This window comes from Schistocerca piceifrons, chromosome X (genome assembly GCF_021461385.2).
Source record: "Schistocerca piceifrons isolate TAMUIC-IGC-003096 chromosome X, iqSchPice1.1, whole genome shotgun sequence".
Taxonomy (NCBI): domain Eukaryota; kingdom Metazoa; phylum Arthropoda; class Insecta; order Orthoptera; family Acrididae; genus Schistocerca; species Schistocerca piceifrons.
The window spans coordinates 139,342,430-139,348,788 of record NC_060149.1 but is presented as its reverse complement, the minus strand read 5'-3'; positions in this window follow the sequence as shown (position 1 = coordinate 139,348,788).

The following is a 6,359-nucleotide window of genomic DNA, read 5'->3' as shown; positions in this document are numbered from 1 at the left end:
TCGTGAAATGAATCTTCCACTGTTTCTATATACCTCATTGCCCCGTACTACCGCTGCCCATTGAAGAAATCGGGGGGGGGGGGGGGGGGTGGAATACGTTGATAACTGAATGCTCTTAGTTGCGAACGTTTCATTTGCCCGTCTTTGCTACTGTGATGTTATACGACTGTGACTAACACTTTTTTATGCTATACAGCCTCTTAGTGGTCCCTATGACATCCTATTAGAATACTAGATGATATCTGACTACCGATGTCCTCTACTTAGCAGCGTACTCGTCTCTCGAAGGGATGTTGTTTGATGTAAGAAATCCAAAATGTTTCGCGTTAGGATTCAAAGTTGCCTCTTACATTGAAATTTCTGATATAATTTCGATTCTTAGCTTCCGATTATTAATCTTCTTTGTCGAAGAAAAGCTGGATGGCCAGAAAGGGATTAGAGCCACCGCCTTCGAATACTAGTCGAGTGTCGAGAATTGATATTCGTCGCATTCGTGAGGACGATGATTCAAATCCGCGTACGGCCATTCTGATTTATTCTCTGTCGGTCCATTATGGCCAGGGGACATCGGCTGGTACGTACTTTTCAATTCAATAAACTTTACCAACAGCCGTATACTTTAGTTTATTTTATTTTATTTCGAGCGCTACCAGGTTCGGCAATTCATTTTGCCATCTTCTGGCCAGGCCCCATACGCTTTCTTCGAATCAACAAGCTTATCGTATAGTATCATAAAACTGGATACCGTGAATCCGATTCTTTGTGCAACTAATTCATACGAAAGGTTGATATTTGAAGAAGACTCTACCGCCTCTATCTTGTACCTTGCGTAGGGGTCTTGGGAACAAGATATTCGAGATAGCGAGTCACCCTGGCAGTAACTTTCCCCTCGGACAATAATTGAATGGACTTGAACAGAAAATCTCTATCATTGGCACGAAGTATCCCACAACATGCAAACGCAGTGACTAGCAGAGTATATATGTAGACGTACTGAGAAAACCACACTAACGTTTGTAAAAGCATTGCAGTCAAGGGGATACGAATGACTAAAATTAATTTTATAGCACACGTTAGTTCTGCGGATTACGTAGCAATACATGATCTCGCACTTCCAGAATCGATATCCATGTTGGATCATGCGTACCTATTATGTTCCAAAATGCTGCACATAAAAACGGGCTTCTGTTGCTGATAAAAAGGTAGAATCAAGTGTTTTTGGAGATCCCGTGGGCTAGTGACCGTTTGTATATCCAACAGAAGAATCGCCTTAGAGTCACTATTCTACACTACAGGGTCAAAGTATGAATATTACACACTTCAAGTGGTTCAAGTCGCTCTGAGCACTATGGGACTTAACATCTTAAGTCATCAGTCCCCTAGAACTTAGAACTACTTAAACCTAACTAATCTAAGGACATCACACACATCCATGACCGAGGCAGGATTAAACCTGCGACCGTAGCAGTCCCACGGTCCCGGACTGCAGCGCCTAGAACCGTACGGCCACCGCGGCCGGCTGTTACACACTTCCTTCTGCTTAGGCAAATGGAGCAAATGGGCTGGTTCTTTTCGCATTTGATGTCGTCTACGGTGGTCTTGATGTGTCTTATGAAGGCACAATAAGTTGATGGGCGGTTCCTCTGAAAATCCCAAAAAAGGGTTTTCGCAATATATTTTTGCCGTCACCAGCGGACCTAAAGCCAGCCGAGGCTTCCTAGATAACTATGCACAGCAGATGGCTGAAATTCTTACGATGTATTCCTATGAGCTCGATCTCAAAATATCTCGAAAATTTTATTGATGTCCTTATCCGTTTCTAATATACACAGGTTCAAATTTACCCTACTTCTACACGTACAATTCGGTATGTGGCGAGATCTAAATAATAAATAACAGCAGAAAATTGCTTGAATCTTACTGATATATCCTCAAGGCATTTATCTGGAGGGATATCTCCCCGTTTCCAAAAGTCTTTATCCGTTATGGAGAAACACCCCAAAAACTTGTTTTTGGGGTACCAAAACCCAGCCGCGGATTCCGAGATGGCTAAGCATATCAAATGACTAATTTTTACTATGCGTGCCTAAGATACCGATCTCTCATGATTCCCGCAAGAATAAACTTGAAATTTTCCTTCACACCTTTATCCGTTTGCAAGATACAGAGGTTTCAAGTTACCCTACTTGTACAGGTAAAATATGCACGTAAAATCTGATGTAAGGCGGAAAAGTAGTTATAAAGTGACATGTCACGTAGAAATATGCTGTAATGCGTCTCCATTACCGTCCGGCAATCCCATGCTGTTCTAGTAATGAAGCACATGGATTTTTTTTTCACTTAAAATCCGGTCTGAGGTCTGAGGTGTAAAATTAGTTTTGCGTTACTTCAGTTTCACATAAGCCAACTACCTAAATTTCGCTGACTCACATATTTCTTTTCATATGATTTGCATGCCCTGCTGCAGCAGGGAGAAGAAGGGAACCAGCGGAAAAATGCTCCTATCGGAGAACAAAAAATGAGAATTTGTTCCTGTTTACTTAAAACAGCCTGACTGAAAAGTGGGGTACAAACTGCAACATTGTACCTTCCTCAGCACCTTCAAAATTTTGGCATGCGGAGATATTCGCGGTTTTTTACGCTGACGGAGAACAAAGAGTGACAGTGGCAAATAGACAGAAAAGTAATAAACTCTGGAAGATGGCAAACGGCGATTATGTTATACAGAGTGAAAAGTATTTAAACCGACAAACTCTGGGAGGTTGCAGGGGACATGAAAACAAATATTTTTCCCTAATGTCATTCTTTCCTATGAGGATTATTTAAACCAGTGGAGGTCATATTACGCTCTTCAGTTGTTAGAGGCCGTATTACGGTTGTTAGAGGGCGTATTACGCTCTTCGGTTGTAGGCAACTGCTGTCCACCAGTGTAATAGTGCATTTCTCTGTTTACTAATGGATCGATACACCTGGAGTGAGTACACTGATATGGTTGGTGAGTACTACGTAGCACACCACAGCGGACGAGCTGCACAGCGGGTTTATCAACAACAATATCCCAATCGCCGTATCCCGCATCATACGACCTTTGCTGCTGTGTACCAACGTCTACATGAGACCGGGTCATTTAGCAGATTACCTGGAGAGGGACGCCGTCGCACAGCAAGAACGCTGCAGTTTGAGGAAGTTGCTAGAAGACGTCCCGCTCGCTACAGTACAACACATGTGGTTCCACCATGACGGGGCGCTGGCACATTTCAGTCGTCGTGTGCGTCGATTCCTGGAGCGACGGTTCCCAGAAACGTGGATTGGCAGAGGTGGTCCTGTATCATGGTCTGCTCGATCCCCAGATATGTCCCCTCTGGACTTTATTGTGTGGGAAGAGATGCGCAACCTTGTTTAGGCAACTCCCGCTGCATCAGAAGAGGATCTGGTTGCCCAGATAGTAGCAACAGCAGGAACAATTCAGGATACTCCTGGGATGTTTGCCCGTGTCAGACAGAACATGATTCGACGGTTTAACCTTTGTTTATGTGTCAATGGAGGCATTTTTGAAAATCTACTGTAATTGAAATTGGCTTGTGTTAATGTGTTGTCTCTTGGTCATAAAAAATGGAAAAGTGTTTGTTGGTTTAATTAATTTGCCGCCAGATAAATCTTCCTCTACCGGTTTAAATACTCCTCATAGGAAAAAATGACATTAGGGAAAAATATTTGTTTTGATGTCCCCTGCAACCTCCCAGAGTTTGTCGGTTTAAATACTTTTCACCCTGCAGAAACAGCGAAGGAGATAATGGCAGCGTGAGAGAATGAAAGGAACCCTGTGGCAGTGGAACATAGTTGACAGAACAGTGCTAGGAAAAGAGTGATGGAGGCAGTGCCAAGGGGAGGAGGGCGAGGAGGAAGAATGGAGAGAAAGAGTAAGTGGAAGTGGATGGGAGCTAGTGATAAGGAGAGACAGAGTATATGACAATGACAACGAGAAAGAGACGGAGACAGTGACAGTGAGAAGATACAGCAACAATAGAAAGGAAGGAATAAGATAGTAGCGTTAAGAGAGAGCAAGAGGGAGACAGTGGGCGGAGACTGTAGTAGTAGGACAGAACGAAGGGGACTGGGCTGTGACAAATGACCGAGAGACAACATGAGATAACAACAACGAGTTGGCTGGATGAGTGAGTGAGAAAGGGCAGCTGGGAGTGAACGCGTTTGAGCGACTTACATTGATGGACTAGTGGATGTGAGTGAGATGCAGTTAGGGGATCTTGTGGTAATTTGAGGTGTGCTGCATGTTAAAAAAAGCGCGAATATATTCGTATGCCAGAATTTTGAGAAAATTGTTAAAGGTGTTAAGGAAAGAAGACTGTGGCAGCTGATACCCCACTTTTCAGTCACAAAAAATGGTTCAAAAGGCTCTGAGCGCTATGGGACTTAACATCTGAGGTCATCAGTCCCCTAGAGCTAAGAACTACTTAAACCTAACTAACCAAAGGACATTACACACATCCATGCCCGAGGCAGGATTCGAACCTGCGACCGTAGCGGTCACGCGGTTCCAGACTGAAGCGCCTAGAACCGCTCGGCCACATCGGGCGGCTTTCAGTCACAGTCTTTTAAATAAACACGAAAATATATGCTTTCTTTGAGATCAAATAGGAGCATTTTTCCGTTGGTTCAGTAATGTAGGAAGCCCATGCTGTAACAAGGTTCTCTAATCTTCATGACATACTTTCAAAGGAGACTTTTTAACATTTCATTGGAGTATGTCTGGAAGAACAGATACCACACATATAACACTAATACTACGCGTTGATGGCATTTCATAATACGCTATTGCAGCGCCTGTGTTATTCTGATTACGATGCAAAATTTCTTTGGTCCAAAGGAATAGGCACTGCAGCCACCACAGCCGTTACGAAACACATCAAATGAATTCACGATTGCGAATAAGGACTACCATCAGCTGTAGAATGGAACGACGACAATGAAAATTTGTGCCGGACTATCGATGATGGTAGTCCTTATTCGCAGTTGCGAATTCAAATTTGTGTTTCGTAACGGCTGTGGTCGCCGCAGTGCCTGTTCCTTTGGATATGCATGCATGTCCAAAGAAACTTTGCATCGTAATCAGAATAACACAGGCGCTGCAATATCGTATTTATCTGCCGATACCGGCCAAGCGACTTTCAAGTACAACGTCTGACATGCACGGGAATATACAGGGCTATTACAAATGATTGAAGCGATTTCATAAATTCACTGTAGCTCCATTCATTGACATATGGTCACGACACACTACAGATACGTAGAAAAACTCATAAAGTTTTGTTCGGCTGAAGCCGCACTTCAGGTTTCTGCCGCCAGAGCGCTCGAGAGCGCAGTGAGACAAAATGGCGACAGGAGCCGAGAAAGCGTGTCGTGCTTGAAATGCACTCACATCAGTCAGTCATAACAGTGCAACGACACTTCAGGACGAAGTTCAACGAAGATCCACCAACTGCTAACTCCATTCGGCGATGGTATGCGCAGTTTAAAGCTTCTGGATGCCTCTGTAAGGGGAAATCAACGGGTCGGCCTGCAGTGAGCGAAGAAACGGTTGAACGCGTGCGGGCAAGTTTCACGCGTAGCCCGCGGAAGTCGACGAATAAAGCAAGCAGGGAGCTAAACGTACCACAGCCGACGGTTTGGAAAATCTTACGGAAAAGGCTAAAGCAGAAGCCTTACCGTTTACAATTGCTACAAGCCCTGACACCCGATGACAAAGTCAAACGCTTTGAATTTTCGGCGCGGTTGCAACAGCTCATGGAAGAGGATGCGTTCAGTGCGAAACTTGTTTTCAGTGATGAAGCAACATTTTTTCTTAATGGTGAAGTGAACAGACACAATGTGCGAATCTGGGCGGTAGAGAATCCTCACGCATTCGTGCAGCAAATTCGCAATTCACCAATAGTTAACGTGTTTTGTGCAATCTCACGGTTTAACGTTTACGGCCCCTTTTTCTTCTGCGAAAAAAACGTTACAGGACACGTGTATCTGGACATGCTGGAAAATTGGCTCATGCCACAACTGGAGACCGACAGCGCCGACTTCATCTTTCAACAGGATGGTGCTCCGCCGCACTTCCATCATGATGTTCGGCATTTCTTAAACAGGAGATTGGAAAACCGATGGATCGGTCGTGGTGGAGATCATGATCAGCAATTCATGTCATGGCCTCCACGCTCTTCCGACTTAATCCCATGCGATTTCTTTGTGTGGGGTTATGTGAAAGATTCAGTGTTTAAACCTTCTCTACCAAGAAACGTGCCAGAACTGCGAGCTCGCATCAACGATGCTTTCGAACTCATTGATGGGGACAT